The sequence below is a fragment of the Oncorhynchus mykiss genome, chromosome 15 (assembly GCF_013265735.2).
Source record: "Oncorhynchus mykiss isolate Arlee chromosome 15, USDA_OmykA_1.1, whole genome shotgun sequence".
Classification (NCBI taxonomy): domain Eukaryota; kingdom Metazoa; phylum Chordata; class Actinopteri; order Salmoniformes; family Salmonidae; genus Oncorhynchus; species Oncorhynchus mykiss.
The window spans coordinates 57,574,522-57,583,684 of record NC_048579.1 but is presented as its reverse complement, the minus strand read 5'-3'; positions in this window follow the sequence as shown (position 1 = coordinate 57,583,684).

Below are 9,163 nucleotides of genomic sequence, written 5' to 3'. Positions count from 1 at the left end.
CTTCCAGGAATTGTATACAAATCCTTGTGACATTGGGATGTGCATTATCATGCTGAAACATGAGGTGATGGCAGTGAATGGCACGATAATGCGCTCAGGATCTCGCCCACGCAACGCCACCTGCCCGGCCAGTGGCGACCCGTCATTCAGGGCAGGTGAGCCTCACCTGTTTTGATCCCCACATTTTTTGCAAAATGTTTTTTTGGGGCTTGTCTGTTTTGCATGTTATTTTGGCATTAATACGTGTCACATATCAGTTTGCAAACAATGTATAAAATATATATTTAATATATATATATATATACTACAGTGCATTCGGAAGGTATTATGTAACAGGAACAGGGAACCACTACTTCAAGGTCTTAGAGCAAGTGACGTCACCGATTGAAACGCTATTTAGCGCGCACCGCTAACTAAGCTAGCCGTTTCACATCCGTTACATTCAGACCCCTTGACATTTACCCCCTCTGGAACGCTTCAATGGAGAGTCGAGCACATGTTGGGCTTTCTAGCTCAGTGTGTCCTCATTTTCAAGCTTCAGCCCTCCTTCTTCCCCTCAGATTGCACCAAGATAGCCTATCTCATCACGCTGATGTCCAGGAGGGCTCTCACCTGGGCTACTGCTGTGTAGGAACAGCAGCCGGCCATATGCGTTAGTCTGGAGGGGTTCGTGGGAAAGATTAAGAAGGGTTTTTACGCCGTGTTCTCTGGGAGAGAAGCTAATCCAGCTTCGGCAGGACTCCTGCAGTGTGGCTGACTACGAGGTGGATTTCCGCACGCTGTCAGCGGAGAGTGCTTGGAACCAGGATGCACTGTTCGATATGTTCCTGCACAGCGTCTCGGAGGAGGTCAAGGATGAGCTTGCTGCTCGAGATTTACCTACGGATCTCGATTCCCTCATCGCTTTGATCATCTGAATCAATGGTCGACTACGGGAACTAGGGAGGGAGAGGAAATTCGACTTCACTTGCACGTCCAGGGATTCCACCTTGCCTCCGAGTCATCCCGGAAGTCCCCAACGATCCCTTTGCTGTGAGCACCTGAGGCTTCCCGACCTTTCACGAGGGTTGCCGAAGACGGCTGAGCCACCGCTTCCCAAGCCTACGCAACTAGGTAGAGCTGGGCTTTCACCAGCGGAATGGCAATACAGGATCTACACGAAGAATTGTCTGTATTGCGGGACGCTTGGTCATTTTGTGTCCTCTTGTCCTTTAAAGAGATCAGGCTCACTGGTAGGAGTGAGTCCTCTGATGGGCCATATGGATAACTTTTCTGCTTCCCTTGCTCGCACCCTTTTAATGCCATTCTGCTGTGGGGAGGCCAGTCTAAATCTCTCCGGGTCCTCATTGACTCTTGGGCCCAATGAGAGTTTTTTTGACGCTTCCCTGGCGTCCGAGCTGAACAGCCCCACTCAGCCCCTCTCCACTCCTAAGGATTTTAGAGCGCTGGACGGGCGCTGTATAGGCCAGGTCACTCATATTACCACTCCCATCAACCTACTGGTGTCAGGGAATCACAGCGAGACTATTCAATTCCTGCTCATCAAGTCTACTCAGATTCCTGTGGTATTGAGATTCTCCTGGCTCCAGTGACACAATCCCCTCATCAACTGGTCTACTGGTGCCATCATGGGCTGGAGTCCGTACCGCCACACCCAGTGTCTGAAGTCAATGCAACCTGCCCCGGACGTCTTCCTGGGTGCTTGGAAGGTGCCCAGGACCTCTCCGCCATTCCTGTGAAGTACCAGGACCTTCAAGAGGTGTTCAACAAGGCCCAGGCCACTTCGCTTCCGCCACACCGACCTTATGAATGCAGGATTGACCTTCTCCCTAGCACCACTCCGCTCCGGGGATGACTGTGCTTGTTGTCGGGACCGGAGACCAAGGCTATGGACTCCCTAGCTGCAGGATTTAATACGTCCTTTGTCCTCTTTTGCCAGCGCAGGGGTTCTTCTTTGTGGAGAAGAAGGACAGCACCCTGCGCTTGTACATCGACTACCTGGGACTCAATTACATAACGGCGAAGAACAGCTACCCGCTACCACTCATCTCCTCGGCCTTTGAGTCGCCAAGCTGGATCTATGGAACGCCTACCATCTGGTACAGATGCGGGAGGAGGATGAGTGCAAAACCACTACGATGCCATTTGGCCTGACCAACGCCCCTGCTGTGTTCCAGGCTCTGGTAAATTATGTTCTCTGCGACATGTTGAACAGATTAGTCTTTGTCTACATTGATGACATCCTCGTCTTCTCCCGCTCTACCCAAGAACATGTGCTCCACGTCCGACAGGTTCTTCAACACCTACTGGAGAACCAGCTGTTTATTAAGGCAGAGAAGTGTGAGTTCCATCGCTCCACCATCCCCTTTCTGGGGTACATCATCTCGGCTGGGAGTGTCCAGATGGATCCTAGGAAGGTGAGAGTGGTGGTGGATTGGCCCCAGCCTTCGTCCAGGATGCTGCTGCAATGTTTCCTGGTGTTCACCAACTCCTATCGCCACTTCATCTGGGGTTACAGCACCCTGGCTTCCCCCCTGTCAGCACTCACTTCATCCAAGGTTCCGTTCACGTGGTCCCCTGCTGCTGACCGGGCGTTCCAGGACCTCAAACACCACTTCACCACTGCTCCCATCCTGGTTCATCCTGACCCTCCCCGTCAGTTCGTGGTGGAGGCCGATGTGTCGGATGTAGGATTGGAGGCGGTCCTGTCCCAGTGTTCTGCCCTAGACCTGAAGCCACGGAGAAAAACTATGATGTTGGAAATCGTGAGTTTCTCGCAGTGAAGATGGAGGAATGGAGGCATTGGCTGGAAGGGGCAGAACATCTGTTCATCGTATGGACCGACCACAAAAATCTGGAGTATCTCCGCACCGCCAAACGCCTCAACTCCAGGCAAGCTAGATGGGTCCTGCTGTTCTTCTCCCTCTCATATCGGCCGTTATCCAAGAATGTCAAGCCGGATGCACTCTCACCATTATAGTCCCACGATTATTGCCCTGGAGCTCGACACCATCCTTCCCACCTTGTGCCTGGCAACTGCACTCAGATGGGGTCTAGGGAAACTAGTCAGGGAGGCACAGCGTTCCCAGCCAAACCCCGGGGGGGTCCTGATAATCGGATGTTCGTGCCTGACGCGGTCCACTCCGCGGTCCTGGAGTTGGCCCACTCCTCCAGACTGGCCTGCCACCCGGGTTCCCGCTGGACCCTGGCGTTTGTGTGACAACGCTTTTGGTGGCCCACCATGGTTCCTGACGTCTCCGCATTTGTCTCCGCTTACACAGTGTATGCTCAGAACAAGACTCCTCGGCAAGCTCCGGCTAGCCTTCTGCAACCTCTGCCTGTCCCTCACAGTCCCTGGTCCCACATATCCCTGGATTTCGTCACAGGTCTCCCCCATCTGAGGGCAACACTGCCATCTCGTCCCGGTTCTGGAAGGTGTTTTGCACCCTCATTGGGTCGTTGGACAGGCTGTCCTCTGGGTTCCACCCCCAGTCCAATGGCCAGTCAGAGCGAGCCAACCAGGATCTTGAGACAGCTCTGCGCTTTCTGGTCTCTGCCAACCCCACCACCTGGAGCCAGCAGCTTGTGTGGGTGGAATATGCATGCAACACCCTTCCCTACTGCCATGGGCCTATCAACTTTTGAATGTTCTCTGGGGTATTAGCCCCCGCTCATCTCCGAGTAGGAGGAAGAGGTCAGCGTACCTTCTTTCCAGATGTTTGTCCGCCACTGTCGTCGTACCCGGTATCGTCTCTGGCAGAAGGTATGGCTATCCACCCGGGATCTCCCGCTCCGGGTGGAAACACGCAAGCTCTCCCATCTCTAAAATTATTAGTCCCTCTGCTGTTCATCGTCTGTTGCCCCTTACCCTTTGTATACACCACACCTTTCATGTGTCCTGAGTTAAACCCATGTCTCACAGCCCTTGGTTTCCTGTTTTGTCAAGTCAACCAGTGTTTTTTGTATCAGCTCCTGCTTTACCCCAGTCTCTCTTTTCTCGTCCTCCTGGTTTTGATCCTTGCCTGTCCTGACCCCGAGCCCGCCCATCTGCCTGACCACTCTGCCTGCCCCTGACCCTGAACCTGCCTGCCGTCCTGTACCTTTGCCCCACCTCTGGATTACCAACCTCTGCCTGACCTGACCTTGAGCCTGCCTGCCGTCCTGTACCTTTGCCCCTGTTGCTGTAATAAACATTGTTACTTCGACACGGTCTGCGTCTAGGTCTTACCTTGATTCCTGATACAATCATTTGGGATTTTTTGGGCTTGGGTTTATTAAATGTTGTTAACGTAGGGCTCAGGAAATGTATTTAATATGGGGCTCATCAGGCTAAGGTAGCATTAGGTTTGAATTTTCATGCTGATCAAAGCTCTCAAATCCAGACATTTATATGCATTATAATGCTTTTGAATGACTTCTCGGCATGGAACATTTGTAAAATACCGGGGAAATATTCAACCCTAGCCAATGGGGACTTTAGAACAGTTACAGAATTTAATGGCTGTATTAGGAGAAAACTGAGGATGGATCAGCAACATTGTAGTTACTTTTACAGAGCTTGAAGAATTTTGAAAATAATAAAGGAAATGTTGCACAATCCAGGTGTGGAAAGCTCTTAGAGCCTCACAGCTGTAATCACTTCCAAAGGTGCTTCAATAAAATGTTGACTCAGGGGTGTGAATACTTATGTAAATTTAATATTTCTGTTTTTCATTTTCATTTTCAATAAACTTGCAAACTTTTCTGAAAACATGTTTTCAATTTGTCATTCCGGGGGGTTGTGTGTAGATGGGTGAAGAATAAATATTGAATACATTTTGAATTCAGCCTGTAACTCTACATGTGGAATAAGTCAAGGGGTATGAAGACGTTCTCATTGCACTGTATACAGTATATACTGTATATAATACTATAGTAGTCTATTGATGCTAGGGAAAATGTCAGGGCTGCAGCTGTCCATAACTTTGGTTGGGAATTCCTGACCTCCCTCTACATTCTGACGAAGTTGCTGAATATACACCTTTAATTCAGCATCCTCAACAGAGGATATATAATAGTGATTACATGGAGCCAACAGTGATTATTTCAGTGCAAAAGTCCTAGACCCTGGCAGACAGGCAGTTGCTGCTCTCATTATATATCATATTATCATATTTATCCTCCTGGAACCGGGTCTGCAGCTCAGTCAGACAATTTATACTTTTTTGATCATATTTAGATATACATATTTTTTCATTTCAAAAGTTGCTGCCCTTAAGGGCTTCTTCACTCTCCTTGTGTCCACATAGTGCTATGTCCTGTTTACTTTGGCATGATCACAATTCCTTTCTACAAATGAATAGTCCATGACCTCGCGGTTAAGTTGATTTAAAAGTTGATTTACTCCTGGTTTGATTGTGATGATTTGCACTGTAGCCTTCAAATTGATCCAGTACAAAAGAGTGGGGTTGGCTAGCCTGGTGCTTGAAGCATGCCTTGATATGGTACTTCCAATCCTTTTATCTGTCTCAAACAAATTAGCCTTCCATAGTGGCCTCTGTGAAATGTCTACACATTTTACAGAAAACAGCATCCCATTTCAAACTGCAAATAAAACTGTCCATAACACTTCCACGAGAAACACTGCACTTTCCATCGATCACTGTAGTGGGGAACACTCGCATGTCATGGACTCGTGATGACATGCTCACCGTGACGAGGTTGGGCCAGGCGATGGTGAGCTTGCTTGGCTGTGGAAGTCGAAGTAGTAGCCATGCTAATCTCCTCATGGGCTGCCATTGCCATTAGCAAATAATTGCAGAGAGTCAAAACAATTTGCAGAGTTAGCCAGCTGTATACCCACTTCTCCAGGCACCACTACACCACTGTGCATGCCAGATAATGACAAAACACCTGATGCCACTAATCATACTAATTTGAATAACCTACTAAAAGCAACATAACCAAACAGATTATGTTTGCCTCACACAGTGTCTGTCTCAAACTGTAATTAGGCCTACATTAATCCAAACACAAATTTTACACTGTGCACATGGACATAAAAGTACATTTTATTCATCCATCCTGAGAAGCGATAGTCCGGCGTCCCCTTGTGACATAGTTAAGCGACTCTGAGAGCACCATCCCCAGGGGACACACAGACGGACGAGCACCTCCCTACAATTCCCAACCAACATGTTTCTGGTACACATCCCAAATTCATTTGAATCTGTTGACAGTTGGAGAAATTGCTTGAGCTGCGCTGAGAATTAGAAAAATATGAAATCCAAGGGTCCAATATTCTAGAACAGTGCTATGTGTATGCGTACACGCTTGGTACTCTGATAGACCCTAGGCTTATCCAGAATCTATCAATGATCTTTATTTCTGTCTCTGACTTGGGGAATCCCCTTAGGCCTCATAATCACTCTCAAATGTCCATCCAACCAAAATGTATTGTCTTTGTTCCCACTATTATATTAGACATAGAAACATTCCATGCACTATGCTTAGCCTGTAGGCTTATGCATGAGTTAATCGTCTCTGAGCAGGATACATTTCTGAAGGCAATGAACTCTAGTTTATTCTAGTAATAACCAGGCTGGTTTTTACAGAAGTATCACACAAACTGAGTAATGTATTCACTGAAATAGAGAGCTACTGGTGCATGACATGTCAGTGACACAGAGATGCTGCCTGCACAGGCCCAGGTGTCACTGCGTGTGGGGAGAGAGAGAGTTACAGTTGGTGGTGGTGGGTGATATAAATAGCCTGGCATCTTAAGGTGATTGATGTTTGCTCTCTGTAGCACCAGTGTCATGGCAGGATGGATTAAATTCATTGAGTGCATTGCTTCTATCATCACTGGAGCTATACGTTAGGCTACATAGACAGTGGTAAAATTGTGAGGAGTACGAACAGGCAGGAAACATTGCAGTCAGTGATACAAATCTATGTGAAATCATTCTTCTTTGTCACACATATATTTTCTTATCTTGAACTGAAACCAGTCTCTCGAGTGCCATAAGCTCGCCAGCAATTATTAGTTTGGTTCCCAATTTCATGATAGATTGTAAATACCACAAAACATTGTTTCTTCACAGCAGTTTAAATGTGTTTCAATGTATTATAAAACAAAGATTTGCACACCTTGTCTTGTATTAGACCCAATGTTTCTATAATCAATATTGTTACATAATTATTATTTTCAGTCATCCATATTGTCATTCGCGACAGCCCATCACACATCACTTTTGGAGTTTGCTACTATAACAGCCTCCACTCTTCTGGGAAGGCTTTCCACTTGATGTTGGAACATTGTTGCGGAGACTTGCATCCATTTAGCCACAAGTGCGTTAGTGAGGTAGGGCACTGACTTTGGGCGATTAGGCCTGGCTGGCAGTCGGCGTACCAATTCATCCCAAAGGTGTTTGATGGGGTTGAGGTCAGGGCTCTGTGCAGGCCAGTCAAGTTTTTCCACACTGACCTCAACAAAACATTTCTGTATGGACTTCACTTTGTGCACAGGGGCATTGTCATGCTGAAACAGGAAAGGGCCTTCCCTAAACTGTTGCCATAAAGTTAGAATAACAGAATTGTCTAGAAACTTTACAAACTTTACAGTTGACACTATGCATTGGGGAAGGTAGAGTTCTCCTGGCATCTGCCAAATCCAGATTGGTCCGTAGAACTGTCAGATGGTGAAGCATGATTCATCACCCCAGACAACGCATTTCTACTGCCCCAGAGTCCAATGGCGGCTAGCTTTACACCACTCCAGCCGGCGCTTGGCATTGGACATGGTGATCTTAGGCTTGTGTGCAGCTGCTCGGCCATGGAAACCCATTTCATGATGCTCCCGACAAACAGTTCTTGTGCTGACGTTGCTTCCAGAGGCAGTTTGCTTCCAAAGGCAGATGATTTTTATGCGATACGCGCTTCAGCACCCGGAGGTCCCGTTCTGTGAGCTTGTGTGGCCTACCACTTCAAGGCTGAGCTGTTGTTGCTCATAGACGTTTCCACTTCACAATAATAGCACTTACAGTTGACCGGGGCAGCTCTAGCAGGGCAGAAATTTGACAAACTGACTTGTTTGAAATGTGGCATCCTTGGACGGTGCCACATTGAAAATAACAGAGCACTTCAGTAAGGCCATTCTACTGCCAATGTTTTGTCTATGGAGAGTGCAAGGCTCTCTGCTCAATTTGATATACCTGTCAGCAACGGGTGTGGCTGAAATAGCCGATTGCATTCATTTGAAGGAGTGTCCACATACTTTTGTATATATGGTGTGGCAAGAAATAAGTCATGGATAATCAGGTAGTATATCACGTTCTGTAGTTGCTCAATAAATTAATCAACATTTTGTTGATTAACTGAAGCAGCCTAGTGTCAGGGATCCCTCTGGAACTTTCATTGCGCACACCTGGCCTCTATTCCCACTGATTAGTACTTGTATAAGTGTGCCCTTTGGTTTCCGTAGTCTGTCGATTATTGTTGCAATGTTCATTGGTTCGTGTGAGTACCTGTGCTGTGTGTTTTGGGCATTCGTGTCCTTGTGGATTGTGCAGATGATTACAGGTCTCGTCCCGTGTGATAATCATTGTGTGCGTGTGTATTTATTTGAGTTACTCCTCGCTTTTATGTTTGGGTTTCAACCCTGTGTTTTGTGTACGTGTTTGTTTGGTCTTTGTCCCTGTGCCTTTACACGGCACGCCGTAATTTGGGGCTTAATAAGAAACCCTGTTACGCATTCCGGCGCCTGTCTCCCGATCCTTCATACCTAGTTAGTAACGGTTGCTCAATAGTTTATATGAAAGCATGTGATCCATATGTGATATACACTTCTTCAGAAGATGCCCCCTACCTGCTTCAAATAATGGACAAAACAATAAGCTATCATCTCCCTCCACATGAACATGCTTTGAAAACCTCAGTCCCCTTTTCCATGTTTGGAAAGAATTCCCCACCCAAACATGGGAGTAGAATTTAAGGAAGCTTGGCGCTCCCAAAAGCCAAACAAAAACATCCAACTAGTGTGTGTTTTCTATGAAGTGTAGGTGAAGTTTCAAGTGAAAGCCAAGAAAAATAAATGAGCTTTTCACTGCTGTAGTATGTATAGTTACAACAAAGAGCTGTGTGTATTTTAAACTGGACCAAGAGAGAAAAATACCATAAAACGTTC